Source organism: Amia ocellicauda, chromosome 1 (assembly GCF_036373705.1).
Source record: "Amia ocellicauda isolate fAmiCal2 chromosome 1, fAmiCal2.hap1, whole genome shotgun sequence".
NCBI classification, from domain to species: Eukaryota; Metazoa; Chordata; class Actinopteri; order Amiiformes; family Amiidae; genus Amia; species Amia ocellicauda.
The window spans coordinates 56746645-56765691 of record NC_089850.1 but is presented as its reverse complement, the minus strand read 5'-3'; the positions used below and the strand labels follow the sequence as shown (position 1 = coordinate 56765691).

The 19047-nt window shown below is 41.0% G+C and overlaps 1 protein-coding gene across 1 annotated transcript in view; it reads left to right on the top strand.

The window, feature by feature from the left end:
* The first annotated feature begins 10727 nt into the window (after positions 1–10727).
* Positions 10728–19047, top strand: part of grik4 (glutamate receptor, ionotropic, kainate 4) — a 342628-nt gene continuing 334308 nt past the window's right edge. Inside the window, exon 1 of the mRNA XM_066710250.1 lies at positions 10728–11253. The gene's annotated coding sequence lies outside the window, so the exon portion shown is untranslated. The remainder of the gene's footprint in view (positions 11254–19047) is intronic.

The window sequence follows — 19047 nt, the reverse complement described above, 5'->3', positions numbered from 1 at the left end:
TGCATTTGACCCCATTCATTATGTCAGACATATTTCCGTTCGGGCTGAGATTAAATTGATGTCCGTATTGAACTGCCACCAAGAATCTCCGCCCTTTGTTTTTGCGCCCCGATTCCAATCCGGAAGCTTCTTTTTTCCCAGAGCCAGGGACTGGGGAGATTAGCTTACAGTGTGATCATTCATTAACACTCCTTTGATGCAAATGTAAACTCTGCCTTTGACACAAATGCAATATTAAAATCAATGGAGGCTGCTATTGGCCTGCTCGCTGTGCATCATTGCTAATTACCCTGGAGAGTTCATGTGAGATGGATCCAGTGGTAATTAAGCAGCCCATGATACAGTTGGAGTCAGCAGTTCTTTAAGAAAGCCCCCATCTTCCTACGTCTACATTTGTGGACCGTCGTGCCTCGGGGAGCCATTAAGCGCTAAGGGCCTTCTTTTCAACAACATCGGTTCCAAAATTTGAGCCCCTTAATTTCATCAGTCATTTAACACATTGGATTGGAAACCAGTGGTGCATGTGCGTTGGGTCTGGAAGTTTTTGTCCCTCCCCCCCACGCCCGTCACTTCAGTGAAATCTCTTCATTAAGACTCAAAGTAAGTGAGTCTAGTGCTCAGTGAGAGATCACAAGGTCACTGAAGCCGTGGCCCTGTAATGAACATCTAGTTTTCTCTCGTGGATCTGTCGAGGATAGACTTAGCTCATTCTTCTTGACATCAGTCTCTGTTTCGGCTCAGCAGTGGCGAATTGAAATTATATGATCACTTGATGGACACACCCAACGAGTTATTTACCAACTTGTGAATTGTAATTAAAAATAATCATCCTTGGTTACAAAAGCAGTGGGATGCTGTGATCTCCTCCAGAATGAATATGAATGTGTATAAATGACGTCCAAGGCACAGCTCGGGTTACTTTTTTTCTTTACTCGTCCGTTTGGTTCATGCCTTTAACCACGGTAGCTCCTGTTCACGTTCTGCTCTTACAGGTAACTGGAAAAAGTTTGCAGAGGTGATGGTCTTCAGTGGTTTAAACAAAAATGCAGTGTAAAGCTTTATGTTATATAGGCTGCAATAGTCAGTATGTAATCAAATCAAGAGTTGTCCAATTTGGGTGCGCAGTTCAGACACACCTAGACACACGCAACACAGGCTCCTTCATCTATATCTTATCTGAACACAATACAATCAAATACTCCCTGTATTGGTAGTTACAAGGTGTGTGTCCGGGTGTCCACAGACCATAATTAATATTGGAAGCAGAGAAGTGCTTGATTGGGAGAAATGTATTCCCTTGATAGGTACAAGGAATACTTGGGGCCTGATTTATCTGAAATAATACCAAAATTCTATTACCAAATACCAACGGTGCTCCGGAGACGGCCAGTCGGGAAGACACATCTAAAGTTTTTTTAAAGAACATGCCAACATACAGAAGATGACTCCCCCTTTGGGACAACTAGATGACATCAGACTTTTTCACACTGCTCCTTTGTCTTCTGTTCTCTCTATGGCCTTGGATGAAAATGTTTTTCTAAAAATCAGCTACACAGAACTACTGCACCTGGCCTCTCCACACCGGTACACAAAGCTTACATTCATACATGGGTTACACAATCTTGCTGCAACAATGGTGCGGATATAATATATCTGGCATCTAGACGGCACTGTCCCACATCAGTGCGGATCTCCCAGCCCGAGTCGTCTCCTGCCTCCTGTTGTATTGCTTCCCCAGAGCGTGGTACTGGGAAATGACCCTGAAGTGGAATTGAGGGTTTGCTCTGACAGTCCATTAGAAAGTGTCACCATTGTCTGTAGCCAGCAGGGTTAGATTATTTCAATTATTTTTAACTACTGCACAACCAATTATATTCTAAAGAACGTGAATATTCTCAGGAAGGAAACCATGTTTTCTCTCTCTCGCGCTCTCTCTCTCTCTCTCTCTCTCTCTATGATACAGTATATATATATATATACTGTATATATATATATATATATATACTGTATATATATGAATTGAGAGAGAAAAAGTGAGAGATTGATTGTTTTAAAATAGGGATGGACTTAATGTTCTGTTCAGGATTGGTTTTCTCATTAAAAAAAAAAAAATGGTTTGTTTATCCCTGTGCTGCACAGTATAGTTTTATTGCTCTTGGGGCGAGACCCGTTGATCATCCTTTGGCAAATCAGGGAGGGCTTTATGAATGCTTACTCTGTATTAAAACATTTTATAGCAGGTAATAGATTATCCCAAATGGTGGCTCATCTCAGGCCTCTGTCAGAAAGAGCTTATTGATAGCAATGTGGCCAAGCGCTTCAGCTCTATTTATCTGATTACAATCGCCCATGATGTGGATGCAATCTTGGGAGATGAATAAACAAGCCTTTTCTCTCCTGGTTCCCTAAATGGGCTCATTTGTTGTGACTGCTTAAGCAGTGGACTTTGTTACTTCAGGACTGTCGCTCTCAAACTACAAAAGTGACTTTGCGCTGCACACTGTCAACATCGTGAACAAGAGAGAGGTTGTCCTGGCCTGAGTTTTACTCCTGGATGCTGTTCAAAAGCGAAAAATAACTGGAATGGCTGCAGCCTCTGCATTCGGGGAAGAAAAAGAAAAAACATGTCAAATTTGATTCTTTGCGAGATCACCCTGGGATATTCGGCGACGCACAAATGAGTACGGAACAAGTCACTGCAGACGGCGATTAACCTTCATCAAGGTAATTCTGTAATTCCTCCGAACCAATCCAATTCCCGTAATTGAATAATTGTCTCCTGTCGCGTCTCAAACAATTTGGTGTTTGACATTACATCTCGAGTAAATAAAAGAGAAACTGTTAATTTTCCCCACTATGATACAAATCACTTTTCTTGCTTTGCAGCTGGATGAATGCCAGGCCTATTAAGCAGCTGTCTCTCTTTATGAAGACGAGAATCTATATTGTGAGCTGATGTAAACAGAATGTCGCGGCAAGAAGTTGCTACCCCAGAGAACTAGGCAGATATAAAATCAAATCTATTCCTAATCAGTATTTAGGACCTGTGCCGTTTCAATCACTCCTTGGGAACTTAGAAGACTGTACCGAAATGTGTTATTGTGTCTTTCTTTTTCTTTTGTTCATGAAAATGCAATGCATGTCCATTGCACTGTTACATTTACTGGGATAAATCCAATAAAGGGGTCATTCCGCTTAATGTAAAAAGCAGATGTCAGTTTAGGAAAGAGAGAGATGAAAAAGTGTCATAGATTCTCTCTCGCTCACTCCCTTTACTGAACTCTTCACAAGACAGTAACCAACATGAATCTAGACATCCAGGAGAGGTCTAAAGCTGTAGACAATCCTGCTCCCAGCAGACCCCAGTATCTTCGGACCTGCTTGTTGCTGACTTGTTTGACACCAGGCAGGGTACAGTCATTGCCTGGGACAAAGTTGTGGGAAAGTATCGACTCTTGATTCCAGACCTTTCCAGTTCCCGAGCAATTATATTCCTTGCTTGTCACCAACGCTGTGCTCTGACGACTGACTGAGCACATCAAGGGAGTTGGGGCAGTGTTGGCGAGTTTGAGTCAGTTGTCTAGGGGATCCATTCCAAGTCGAAAACTGCTGACTTGGGTTTCTTTAATAAGCGCACAAGCCTCTCCTGGAATGTCTTTTTCTCTCCCTCAACCATCACGAACAATTAAATGATCCACAGGTGGGCACAGAATGTATCCCCTCTGGCTATAGCACATTACTCCTGTGCCACAGTGCTAAGATACACTTTCTAGTCTTGTCACAAGTACATTTCCATTTCCACACGCATGAAAAGATGTACACATATCTTGTAACCTATATTTTGCCAACATTTAATGTGTAGTTTATATAGTCATTTAAAAGATATTTTAAATGGCTCACTTTTTGTATTTGATGTAGAATCAAATTCAGATTGATTTGCAGACTTGCATTTATACATTATGGATTTCTAGAAAACGCCCCAATCTGAGACCACTCTGAACTGCAATTACAGAGCAGAACCCTAGAGAACGACACACATTTACATCAAAGTAAATTATGGAAACGGACGTGGATTTGAGCAACCCAAGGCATGCCGTTTCACTTCACACGGGCAACTTGGGATTCCTGTGATTGGGAGTCCTTTGTGGAATGTGTCTGTGACCCTCCCCCTCCCATCCCCGGTTTCAGAAACCTGTCAATCACGAAATAATATACAGAGTTCAGATGGGAAGGGAAATAAAATCAAAAAGGCTACAAATGTACTCTGACATTAAGAAAGGATTTAATGGATTTTGCTTGCAGTACTTGTGAAAATAAATATGTCACCCAGAAAGCTACGAAGCCAACGAGTATTTGACAGCAGATTTATGAATTGAGCAGCAACAGAGACTCCTTAAGTGAATGAAGCCCTGTTCCTCTACTGCTGCCTGCACACCAACTCGGCATTATTTGTGTAAAATGCTTCCAGAGCAAACCTAGAAATAGATCTCTCTTCCCCGGGTTCAGCTTGCCGTCTGTTTTTATTGTCATCTCTTCCCAGTTTGTTCTTCGTAAAGGAGACGCCAGGCTGTGCTGAGATGTTTTTATTCATTTTTCAGCACAATTGTGTTATTCGGTGTCAATCAAGGGGTGTGATTAGAGAGTGTGTGGGGGTGGCTGTTGGCGTCAGTGTGAAACGGAGCCACCCTGAGAGACGTTCCCTATTTACAGCTGATAGATTGGAAGCGATGACAGCATAGGTTTCCATCTCCTACACCCTGGTGTAAGGTGCTGCAGAGAACCCTTTTTCGAAAGTAAAAGGACCGCACACTTGCACCATGAAGTAAGCTTCCCCTTACATTAACAACTACTTTAATACCTGTTTGTTTATGTGTTTCTTTCTTTGCTTTAGTTTCTTGGGCATAAGTTTGTGTAGAACTCCAGCCAGTGCTTTGATGGACGTCTTTGCGGATATTCAGAGTGGTTATGTTTTTAGGGTCTCCCAGCCCCCTGTCTTGTTTTCCTTGAGAGTTGTGATTTATGCATATGCAGGATAAATGTTCAAAGCTTTTGGATCCCTTGTATACAAACTCCAAATCTAATTCTGCAAGACATAGAAGAAAAACCTTGAGATATGGTGCCCCGGTTGAGCTAGGTTATGTGGAAATTGATGATGTAATTGGTGCCAAGCTAAAACCCCTACAAGTCCAAACCCAAATTGAAAAGAGATTGGTGCACCTGCAGAAACCCTGTGCCTGTGTCCCCATACAAGGGGAGCCATACCAACATGCATCGCAACACAGGCTTTGATCGACCAAAAGCCATATGTTAGCCCCCTATCACCATGCTGTCCATCTGGCACATCTTTAAGAAATGGGTCCCAGTTCACCATTGAGGGCAAGATGCCCATCAAACACATTTACTATGGATGGGACAGCTTGCCCACTGTTAGTCCACAGTAGAAAATAAGCAACATGCATTCTTGACATGTTGTAGTGAGTCCCAGAACCTGGCTTTGTCTCTGGCACAACTCCAGATAAACAGGCTGCAGGACCTCGGAGGGGAATCTGCCCACTCCGCAACTGAGTAAACTTAAAAAGCACAGTGAACGCCATTAGACTGGTGGAGAGAAATAAGAACACAGTGGATCCTCTGGCAGAACAACCCCAAACCAAACACCGACACCAACACAAGTCATCAGATAGAAGCATCCGGTCCGGGCAAGAAACCCCCGCCTCTGGTCGTTTTTCTTTTGTTTGTTTGATCGTTTTATCCTCATTGTTTCCAGTACAGAAGATGTATAGGAAGGTTTTACTCGTGGGACCGGATGGTGCGGCTTCAATCATTGAATCCTGGCAGAGCTCGAAGCACCGGCGCGTTGGGGATGCTGATAAGAATACGAATTTGGAGGACGAAGTGCTCATCTGACTCATCTGCCTCAGAAAGCCCGAGCAAGAACTAATTCAAACTCTATTAGGCACAGATTATAGTACTTACACCCTCATTAGCACTAGTTTTGGGCTGCCTCATCTAAAATAAAATTGCATTGCCATGATTTATGCTAATTAAGGTCTGAGGAAACTGCCTTAAATGTCACATATGCCGTACTTTATTAACAAATGTGGTTGTATCCGCTTAAATAAAAAAAGAAGCTGGGAACCTTGCTGGGCTAGTGTTGTGTTTCACCTGTCATCTTTACGAACATTGGAGAACAATTATTGTTGCTCCAGAGTGCCTCACAGTACTCAAATTAAAAAAGAAAATGAAAAAAATTCTGAGAGGCTGAGTTTGGATGTCTGTCTGAAAACATTCATGACCTTGATCACTCCAAGGTGGGCTGGAAGAATAAACATTCAAACCCTTGGCAATGCAGGACATGAAAGTCTTTATCATGAAATGCTGGAATTTACACTAAATGTCTGTAAGGATGTGTTGAATGACAAGTTAATAGATCCCCCCCCCCGCCCCCTCTCTAGGCTCAGTCCATATGGGCTCCTAACCTGAGGCTGGAAAGCTACATGATTAGATTTCTCCTCAGTCGCTTCAAGGGAGTTGCAGGGAGAACTGAAGGACTCTGTGAAGTCTGACAGGTATAGAAACGAGCATTACTTTTAACTCCTCTCTTAGATTCCCACTAATCAGGGACAACTAGAGCCGGTTATGTGAAAGCACTTCATAATCTCTGGAGTTTCATGAGGCGAATGTAGGCACTGTTGCTGCCATGCAAAAGAATTGGAGTTGAGCTGTACGTTAGTTGTTCTGCCTGTCATTTGTTGTTCATTATTTAAATCTATTTGTTTGTAATTTGCATGCATTTACTCCCACACAACTATCCACTCGTCTGCCTTGATTGGGAGAAATTTACTCTCTCAGTAAATACACGGACAAGGAATACTCAGGGCCTGATTTAACTGAAATAATACCAAAATAGTTTATTCAGCTACAACAAACTGCTCCAAACTTTATCACACGTGTTTCCTTTGTCTTCTGTTCTCTCTCTGGACTTGGATCATCAACCCGCTATCCACTAAAAGCTTTGATTCCCGGTTTATTTTAAATGGTGTAACCAATCACACACGTGTACAAGGCAAGTTCACAATGGATTCACTCCTGGTCTCTTTGCTGAATGTAAGATTTGTGTTGGTTACATAAATTAAATATTATTCTCCAGAAGCAAGGTAGTACCGTACTTTTCATAGATACTTATAAAGACCTGGATCAAACGAATGTAGTTCTCATGGTCTGTAGTTCTTCTCTGGGATTTCCAAATGCAGCTTGCAAGTAAATGTTTAGCAAAGTCAGATATTCCTGTTTTCAAGATAGTTATTGGGAAGGCTGGTCTGTGTGTGACACTAAACAGAGGCATCTCTGAGGTTTAGGCTGTATTGAGATTAGTAACATAATTGAGGGGTATCAGGAAGCACTCACTAGACTTTAAAAAGGAGATAAATACATTAATCAAAAAATTAATAAGCGGTGACACATTTTTACAAACAGAAAGCATGTAGAAGATGTGCCATCTGCCTGATAGACGGTCGTGTCTCAATGTACCGAGCTGCATGCCAGTAAAAACACTTTCTCCTCCGTTTTCTACAGGGAACGGAAACCTGCTCATGTAACAAGAAATTGGCATCACTTGAGGTATGTACATGAAACTTGTATCGGTGCTTATGTTCAGACGATCCAGTTCTGCACACATCAGTACATTCGAATTCCCCTTTTGCAACTCTCGCTTCAGGGGCACAGCTTAGCAAAGTCAACCCGGCCCTTGGTTATGTAAAGCTGCCGAACATGCCTGGGGACCCAGGGGATTGCTGTGTGGGCCTGGGTGCCTCTCCTGGGCTGTGAAAGGTGTGGCTTTTGAGCTGAGATACTTCAGAAGGTTTTCCACATGGATTGAAGACATTGGTAGACTGAACTGTGAGAGGAAGAAAGGCACACACCCCTCCTTTAGTGATCACTCTCTCCACCAGATATGTGCATGAAGTGGTGTTTATAATTGAGTGGAGAGATGCATTTGACTGGGACACCATTTCTTATTTATTGTTTGTTTTAGAAATATAACACTATGAATACAATCATGATTCTCCCCCAGCTCGTTTGCGGTTATATCTTTAAAGAGCGCCATGTGCCGTGACTGCAGGGTATTTGTACAGTCGGCATCGCCACAGGAAATAGTTTGTCTGTTCTCCTTGGAAATGAGAGGTACATTTCATTTTCTCTCAATCTCTCAAGTGCTGTGAACTTTTCAACTGGCCCATGACGATGCCAAGATGGCGGAACCAAAGAACACCTACAGTCCCTGCCTATATCTCATCAGTGGGGTGGGGGTGGCTTGTTTTGTTTCAGTTCAATTCATACGGAAATAAAAAAGTTAATTATTTTGGGCTGTGTGAAAGAAAGAAACATACCTTCTAAAAAGTTCTAAAAATGCTTTAAAAGTGTGTTTTTATTTTTATTTTTCGTTCCTTTGCTTATAAATGTAAGATATCTATTTGTATTTTTGGAACGTAAATAAATAAATACATAAATTAACTTTCCTTCGCTACAGACATTTTGGAGAAGTTACAGGTTAACCAAATAGGCTCGAAAGACATGGAGAACACTGACAATTATATTAGCTTTAAAGACTAAAGACTACTGTGTTTTTGTTATATCTTTCTTGCACAGTTTAAGACTAGTGTGTGTAAAACATGTACATTTAAGTTATGCAAATGAAGACTGGAAGCAGCCCTGTCTAAACGTTTCACAGAACGGGAACAATTATCGTTGTCAATGTAAAGTGTGATAAAGGTTAATGCCACATACAGAAATTCAATGCAGATTTTGCTCGTGTTACATTTTTCATCACTAGCGGCCCAAGGCGGTTCAAAATGGAAGAAGAAAATAATGTGGGATTCTGACTATGACTGTTTTTTTTTATAAGCACAAAATGAAAATGGTCTCATAAAAGCATGTTTCATCTTGATGTCACCAAAGGTAATCGCAACAGCAAACTCAATCTAAAAGTTGGTAAACAGAAGATTTTGTAATAAAGATAGTACGATATCTAGTTTCACATTAAGGAGATCTTAAAATTCACTTTCTTACTCCAGTCTGGTTGGATTTTATCATTTTCTAAGGAGGCTCTTTGGATTTTAAACAGGGTTTTAAACTCTAAATCTGTCAACCTACTTATGTCAGAGACATAAGAATCTGAGTATTTTTCCCCTCCTCAAGACTTCCACACATGTTTTTGTTTGCAAGCCTAAACAAACAGATACCATTCAAAGGAACATAAATGTTGCTTTCAAGCATGTTTTCATGTATTCAGACATTCGGTCAGTTATATAAAGGAGATCATACACTTACTGTATTTGCTTGCTGAACTAAGAAACACAGATCGGTATTGAAGTCAGGTTTGTTGGGAATTGTTCTTGTTTTTTTCCACTCATTCATAAAAATAATTATTCCCCAAGTGTAACATAATGGTACTTTAATGCAAGAAAAGGATCTCTCTCAATGATGTGGTGATAGACACTAAACGTGGCTTTCGTGCAATTTATAGGTCAGGAAAACTGTATGTAATCTTTAAATCCAATTTGCTGTAATGGCGGGGGGGAACATTTATTGGCCAGTGTAGACTGCGAAAGGTCATAAGATCTGACATCTATTCTGGAATGGCCCAGCAGCGCAAATTGACTTTTCTGAAAGTAGATGTCAGGAAAACTTGAATTAGACCAAAGGCCTTTTAATTCACAGGCCTTTGATAAGTTTGCCTCTGTGACCCTGTTTGCTGTTTAGATTGTGCGGATTCAGTTGTGTTATTTTTGTGTCTCGGCTCACATTGAAGAATACCAGACATGACCCCCCACCTCCCCCAGACACAAAACACACAGAACCTCTAGTGTCCGTTGCTGTCGGAGCCTCTCTTGAACCGGACAACTGAAGTGGAATATCCCAAATGTGTTTAATTTTGTGAGTCATACTGAATCCCTATGGATGTCTGAAAGTGTAATTTAAAAAATGGGTGCCCGCCAGTATATAAACTGCATTGAAATCGGAAAATCAGCTTTGTAGACAGAAAAAGGTTATTGGACACCTGTTAATGATGAAATATGTACATTTTATTTTATGTTTAGAAGATACAATAATTCCCATAAAACCTGAGATGATTTTTCTTTGTCTATAAAGCATAACGCTGGTGGCATATCTGTAACAAGTAGCCAATATGTATATATATTTTACTACTGTCTATATTTTAACTGCAATGCTCTATTGCCACATTTTAGACTCGGCCCTGCAAGTATTGCAATACACAGCCATAGACAATGATTTATGATCTAGAGGTTTCCCAGAAAAAAAAAACTTGGTAACACTTTAAAATAACGCGGTGTTATTCCTCATTAATGAATATAGAAATACCACGGGATTAAAACAGTACCTTATGCACGTCATCTCAGTGATGGTGAGCACATGAACCCTAACCCTAACATACAAAATCAGATGAGGTGCGTTAATCCATTCAAATATGAATGAATGAGCAATCCCACCACCTTATTTGAAAGTGTGTCGCAAAACTTTGCGTGTGAGCAGGTGTGTGTCGGTCTATCTGGCCGAGCCCTCTGCAGATGCGCTGGACGGGGGCACCGTGCGTGATGCGCGTCTCGGTCTGTGCGTTTATTCCTTTGCGCCTTGCGGTGCCACTGTCCTCCCAGTAGCTGCGCTGAGCGTTTTCTCCTACAGGAGGAGCGAGGGGGCAGCGGACCCATTGCCACTCCGAGAAGAACAGCTCACAACATGCACATCTTTCTCTTCTCTCACCCTCTCTATGAAAATGCAACCCCCCCCTCCTCAGCACCAAAAAAGAAGAAGCCGTTTAACCTTCCGCTGTGAACAACCAGACCGGACGGCGCAACCTCTCCGCCTCGGATGTCCGTGAAGGATTATTCGCGATTCTCCCGGCTGTTGGGCTGCGGATATCGTTGCAGTCGGGCTTAAACCGCGATGTAGAAACAAGCAAACAAACCGACACCGCGTTTACCGAGAGAGGGGGGTCCACGCATTTTTGGTGCGTCTGTCTTTTATGTGCTTCCAATGTGCATTAGCAAAAGCGCAGGACAGGAAGAAACGCCGGAGCCTCTACTCTCTGATCTCTGAGATTTGATTCGCATACATCTGTCTTGACCTATTGGAAGAACTTTTTTTTTTTCATTCTTGCTGTTATTGTTGTTGTTGTTCTTCTGCACGAAAGACAATCCGCGGATGGGAATGCAAAGCTGAAGGGAGATGCAGGTGAGATAACTCGTCTTTACGCAATGCTAGAGAGTGGCTACTATTTGGGCTGCTTGGATGGGCTGATGCTGCAAAACTGTCATGCGTTATGCTGTGCAGTATAGTGTCACCCTGCTGAAATAAGGTATGGTGGAGGAAAATAAGTTTCAGACTGAAATCTGCCGTAGAGCGTGTGCCAAATCAACTGTCACGATTAATTAATTGATGGCGTGTGTGCTTGGACCAGCTGTTGTGTTAACGGACTGGGGGGAGTAACACCATCGGCAGCAGCTCCTTCGTTCGTGATAGTGGCCACATTTTTTTTTTTTTTTTTTGCAATATGGATAAGTGTGTTGAGTTTTCGCAGGGATTGGCTTTTTTCTGAACGCGTTTACTTGTGAAAGTCTATCACATCTCTCTCTCTCTTGCTGCCGAATTTGCATTTGAAGGCGGACACATTTGCATGAAAATAGACCCGGTTGCTCCTTCTTTGAAGCGCTTGTTTATCTCCCCCCCCCCAAAAAAAAAAAAAAAAAAACAAGTTATGTGCCGACTACGGCTTGTCATATCCTACATGCTTGGTTTGTCTATTATGACGTGCAGTTTATCCCCCCCCCCACCGCTCATTGTCTCTCATGATTGCAATTGTGTTGACCAGAGATGCGCTGTTTAAAGGCTTGGTTTTGACACCCGATTCACACTCCGTGGAGTCGTTTCTTAAAATAAACCCACGCAGAGCTGTCATGTTTCGGTCTCACTGTTATCTGACTTCTCACACATCTGGAAATATTGTGCCTCCTATGCAGTGCGTCGAAGTAGCGCTTGCTATGCTGAGCCTATTCCCAAATAATGCTCTTCATTTACATCACCTGGGCTTCAACTCGGGATAGGACACCTGATCTTTAAAATCACGGTTTCCACTCAACATCAGTGTGCAAGGAAAGCGAATCGGAGCCATAGTTTCCTGAATGGGGGGGACAATACTCTTTCATCAATGGATATTTTTATGTCATGCTCATTGTGAAATATACAGCTTCTCTTGTTCATACTTATGCCATTATGTTCTTATGCTGTTCTTCTTCATTGCTGTAAATATTGCAGGCGATGTGAAATAGTGTATTCATCACCCTGGAGTCGGAAATATTGAGTTAGATTTCGTGATTTCACTGTAGAACTTTAGTATTTTTTGTATTTTAACCATTTCTCAATGCCTTAAAAGGCTTTCGGTGTGTTGTTCAGGGCTTGCGTATTTTACACCTAGTTTTATTAGAAGGTAGTATGAAAACCCCCAGGGTTGTGGTGGATACATTTAATCCAATTACACTATTGGAAACCGTTACACTTGGATTTGGCAACACAATTCATATGTAAAATATGTTGCTCAATAATCAACAATGTCTGTTTTTCTCTAATATGAATTATGTATTCACTCACTCATCCATTAATTCATTCATGCTAGGGTATTTGAAACACAGGTATACAGTGCTAAGTGGCTCCTGACATTACATTGTCATTACAGTGAACTCAATATTTGAAAGAGTTTAAGGAAATCTATGTATCTATCTATATTTATGTATATATATTTGATTTGTATATATTCAAATGCCAAATTAGCATCATGTATCATTCTGACAACAGTTGTTGGATTGTTTTGTGTGTCTGTGTGTTTGAGTCCAGAACAATGTTGTGCTAATAATAGGTCTAAAAACACCCAACACCTCCACATCTAGGTGTTACGAATAATACATGAATACAAATATCCCTTTGGTTTCACTTCCCCAGCCCCCCGTTGTATTTCAGTGCAGAACAGACACATAAATGACTGTATATGAGCTTCACACTGTGGCTCTGCGCAAACCCGTTGAAGGTTAATTATCACCCACTGCTTTCTATCCTGCGACGAGGGAGAGTGACAGTCTGGAGTCCTTAATGAAGTTCGTTTCCTTTGAGTGGGCAATCGAGCAGGGAAGATCTGTGTGTCAAGCGTTGAAACTGTCCTTGTTAATTTAGCCCGGCTTCCTCTGGAGTATCCTCTCCTTTCCCTCACCCCCCACCGCAGTAACAGATCCGTGCGGGAAGGTGACATGACATCCCCTTAAAGTGCAGGAGAGACGTGTTATTGCTTTCCTCGGCCCTGGTCGGCGTGCTGAGCTGGTTGGGGTTTTTCCACCTTCGTGTGTTTATCGCCGGACAGTGGGCCGCACCGCATGGGGGGAGCTGTAATGGTCTTTATTAATCCTCGAGGCCTGCTCTCTAACGGTTAACTGTGCTGTGCTTTTCATTAAGCAACCTGAAATTGCCTTTTTAGCGACCGCCATAAGGGGGATGTTTCAAAGCAATTTCACATCCCTGCTTTCGCTTTCTAAGAAGTCACAGCCACCGTTTCTTCCATCCCCCCAAAAGCAAACGGAGCCACTGTATCTGGGTAATTGTCTACTTGTTAAATGATGACTCAACGCCGTTTTTGATTCCTTGTATAACGACAAGTGCAACATGTTGAATGTGACTGAAGTATGGTAGTTATATTTGATATGTGAAGTTTGACTCAGAAACAGGCTTGTGTATAAGAGGACATATTTCAGAGGTGCTGAACACAGTTTTCTGAAAACGAACTGAAGTGCTAAAATGTTTAAAAGGCATCTGAAGTATCTCTGAAAGGATTAACAGAGTCTCAGAAGGAGCAGAATGAGAGTTACTGACTTTGGCATTTAACTTACATTCTAACTTTTAAGAAAAGTCAGCATTTATGACTAAGAAACCAAAATATCTTGTACTTTTTATGTCCTTCAAAGTACTTTATAAGAACACTAGGAGGAACTTTAATTGGTTTGACATTTGGTGTAGCGGTGTAATCCAAAGATCTTTTTGGTCAAAGTCTTAGATTTTCACTTCCACATGAAGGGGTCGTGCACATTTTTCAAGACAAGAAAGAAGCTCACATTGTTAACCAAAGAAAAACCAAATTCATTCCGATGACACTACAACTACTGAACTTGAGCTATATCTTCATAAATAAAAGATGACGATGCAAACAATATAAATAAGACTCCTCCGCTGCAATTCCTAATCCCACCTTCAGGTTATTTGGTCTGTAATGCATGGAATTTTCCAGAAACTCCTCCAGGGTGTCTTGGTAATATCTTAATATTATATCAGCGTGTAAAGTTCATATATAGGGCAATAGCAAAAATAAATAAATCTATGCATTGCCTTACAAATTGCTTGCAGCAGGAAACGTGTTTACTTATAGAAGAGGTGGTGGCTCATAAATGCAACATTTAGATTGTTATCTTGGCAGGGGCTCTGGCATGATTCCTCTGTGACGTGTGAGTGTAGTTATGTGGGTGTTTTAAAGATTGCTGAGACAGATTTGTAACTTTCGCAACTCGGCAACATCCTTCAAAAACTGGGATGCAAGTTTACCTATTGCCAAGCCTGCCAAGTGATGATCACTTTAAATCTCACCCTGGTTTTGACCTCATCGTCTTCATTTGATCTCTCACGTGCGTTTGCCAATTTGACGTTTTCTTCTCATTGGAAACTAGGACACCCATTACCAGATTCTGCATAATGCTTAATGTATTCCTCAATTGAAATGAATCTGCTTTTCTTTCTGTACAAAATAAATGTGTTATAATAACCCTAGCTTTAAATCACAAGGCAGCATGGTGTCTTTGCCTATCAAGAAATCCTCCAGGTGAGCTGCCGCGGTTCCTACGCTTGACTGGCTGCGCAGAACACATGTATATATGTTACAATTTGCACCAGCTGACAGGAAATTGAAGTGAGATGCATGCACTCATTGATTGTCTGATCAATTGATGGATTGGACATGGAAAGGTAGAGCTTTTCCAATGTGGAGAAGGTTAACTAGTCTGGTGAATGCATTGCTCTGCGCCTAATGTAGTGCAGCCCGAACAGAAAAGAGACACGGACAATTATCTGCTGCACAGTTTCCCTTTGAGTGCCACTCAGAGGACATTCGTCAGCCCCATAAATACACACAGGATGAACAACACGGACAGTCATTCTTTTTAGGGTTTTTTTTTTTTAGTAACACTCTCAGGTAATGGCAACCTTTTGTATGTAGTGAAGCACAGCCGGGTACACAATGTAGTTTGTTGTTGTTATTCTAGGTAGGAGCCTCATTTTCCAAACCAGGTCAATGCTTTTCTCATGATGAAAGTCCAGCCATTAATGATCTGCTCTGACATTTTTAAAATCAAGACCATTCGTTTGGGGCTGTTTTGCAACCGTTTTGATTGAGAAGATAAGCTGTTAACAAACACACACACTGCTCTTACTCATTAGTAAATTCTGTACCAACTTTGGAAAATTAGGACCTAACTTGATGATTTATTTATAAGTCTGTTGGGTTAAGAAACACCCCAGAGTAAAGCGATTGCTCCCGTTTTTTTAATGAAATTGAAATCATGGCTTTTTGCTGCTTCCAGCTCACTGCCGGAGATCTTTGTCACGAGGCCGGTGCTACGCTTGAACTTCCAGGACCAAACATGATGTCCTCAATAAAGGCAGTTCGTCCTGAACCATCCTATTATGAGACCAAACAATTTTACTGTACACAATTATTAAGATGGTCAACTTATCGTGGAGAAAAATGCAGAGGTTTTGATTTCTAGATGTTGATTAATTGGGTGGAATGAGCTCAAGAGATGTAAATCTTTTTCTTAGCCCACCACTCCACCAATGTCAAAAAAAGCTGTTGTTGTTTAATATATAAATTAGCTAAATAATTAAACAGCTCTGTGTATCTGTGGATAATGAAGGAGAGGCAAACGAGTCCATCGCCCTCCTGGGTTTTGGCTCTTGGTTCTGAAAACAGTTGTAGCTCTTTAAGATCCTTCCAAGATCATTTGCCCCAAATCCTCTTCTTAATGCCTATACCTTTTAAGGGTTTAAGTGTCTTAAAGCCCCTGTTTATTGGCTTCTGAAAAACTTGCACAATGTGAGTTGCCAAGTTTATATTTTATATATATTTTTTTAACTTCAGATGTTGACCTATGCTACTTTCTCGGGGGAAATAAAGAGGTAATTTATTCAAATTGGTGCTTCTCTGAGCGGATTCATTCATGCAACGACTACCTCCAATGCAGAATGTTACAGATGCCGAATTGTATGAATAATACATACCTGCCAACGTTGTAGGAATGGAATGACTAATACTTTCATGATTGTGACACTTACAGACCTTGAAAACAAACAATAAAAGAGGAAAAAAAAAAAAAAAAAAAAGGAAATGGCAAAACGTTTTACCCTTTGACCAGGTATGCAAAAGCTGTGTTTCGTCTCCTCTCAACCCAGGTATGTAGTTGTGGTGGTAGTGTGGAAGGAGTAATTACTGCTTGTGTGATTTTCTCTGCTGGTGTTCACCAGGCGTCTTGTGGTTACCTGACTGCTGGGGGCTGGTTCTCAGAGTGGAGTGCTGGGAGAAACATTACTCCTACTTCTAGAATGAAGAAAAGCTAGAAAGAAAGACGAGTGAAATTCTTCTGTGGTATATTATATGCAAACAAAATGCATACCCTCTTCCTCTGGTATGGGGATGGTGTTAAAAACCTTACAAGTGATCTGCAACACGTACTTTGGTTTATTATTGTCCTCATATCCCAAATTAGAACCTAAGAACATAAGGATGGAGACTATCTTGCCTGTTGGGATTTGAGTGGCCCAGTTAGACTTGATGGGTTGTTCAAGACCCCGACCCTTTCTTTACAGATGTCTGGTCCCTCATTAGGTAACACGTAAATAAGGAGACATGATGCTAAAGCAGAAAGAACTTAAATTTGTAGGATTTTGATATGTTGAACTGATTGTTAATTCAGATTACACGCAGATCCTCTACGTAACAGATTTACATATATTTACGGTTTAATATCTGTAGACATTTTATTTTATTTTTTGATATATGTTATTAAAAAGTATCCAGTGAGCTGCATGCAACTCTGCCTTTAGTTTTAATAAATACAAGCCTTAACCCTCTGATATGCAGATTTCCTGTAAAGCAGGGCACCGGTTACGATTTTTGCAAGCTGCTGTTGAATCAGTGGTATATATTTTTCCCTTTCCATTCTTTGTGGATATTGAACTGGAGACCTCGTGTTTGTGTACAGTAGCGGTATTGATTTTATGTTCCATTATAAAGTTATCTAACAGAAATAAGTTCCGAGCTGTCATGTGAGATATCGTAACAGCCCTGAGAAGCCCTGAGCCGCAGAGATTTGGTCTACTTATTTCCTTCCACATAATAATACTGGACAGTATGTGGCATTTCTGACGAACAGTGAGACTGCAAAGCCTGAACTGAGATATTACGCATGCATTCTTTGATGATATTTCCCGACATATCCCACATGCTTGTGCTTTGACAGATAATCTGGTTTCCCAGGCGCATTTCAGCATGCCTCGACAACATTTTAATGCAGATATCTTTTCTCTGCTAGGATTTGGATTCTAAAATATCCCTCACTTAAACCATAGTTCTGAAAGGTGAAATATATTTAATGCTGTATTGAATTGCTGTCCGGAAGGTAATAGCACTCAACATGTCGTCCTATAAGATGTGTTCTCCTGTGTTTGTGAGCTGTAGCTCGAACAGGAGGCTGATGGAGAAAGGTAATACTATACCGTCTCTCTTCCACACACCAGTTTTTATTCGCTGGCCCCACTAAATGGAAAACAAACTGGTTTTACATTGAAATACGACTTAAAAAGGGGATTATTTTTATTGCCTGCCGGTATTACGCTTTGATGGATCCAGTGGCAATTGCATTAGTCAGGTCATTCAGGTCTGCCTAATACTTTTTTAGTTATATTACCAGCCATTTCCCTGATCGCGGAGGACTCCTTATTACCCAAGCTGCTGTTCTCCCCACGCGGCACAAACATATATATGAAAGATATTTGCTTACATAGTTTGCAAAACAGAAGGTGGATTGAATTTAATGTGCACATTAAGATGATAGAGTTCAGAGAAACTGCATCTTCTGTTTCCCTGTTTTCCCTTATTTGCTTCACATTCGTGTACTGAACAAACTGTCAGATGTATAAAAGCCTAATCAAAACAACCAACCCACAAACCAACACATTGACTCATAACATTTTGGCTATTTTAACTTCCTAAATGTGACCTCACCACGCAGGTTGTGCAACAATGGTAAGTAATACACTTTTTCATTTTGAAGTTTAATACTTAATTGATCCACCTCTTTATCTTGATTACAGAACGGCAGGGAACTGGCTTTGATTAAATTATTTGTGTGATTAACTGTCAATTCATCGAACCAAATATGGATGATTAGATTATAGCAGTTTAATCTTTGCTTGTGTATTAACATGACCCATCTCCCAGCAGGATTTAAATCTGGACCGTTTCCTGCACAATGAAGACAGTTTCGCTGCAACCGGCTTTGCACTGCTTTTGTTCCTTGACAAACAACAACAGTGTTAGATGAAAATCACGTTCTATGCAACTGTCTGTGACTCCAAATTGATTTGCAGTTGTGGGGAACATTTGTATTCATCTGTCTATATAGTTCTAAAATAATGTCTTGATTAGGAAATGTCCTATTTTTGATTCTGGTAGCTGATTTATATTCTTATCAGAGTTCATAATTCAAAATGGTGAAGCAGCCAGCGCCACACATTAAGTCACTTCTCCATTTTCTGTGTGTCGCTGTTATTAAGGACCGATGCAGTACTTGAGTTATTCTGCAGGAGCTACGAGGACAATGGATTCAGTAGATCAGAGTTCGTAAGGTGTGGTGAATGTGTAGTTGACGCACATACTACCTTATT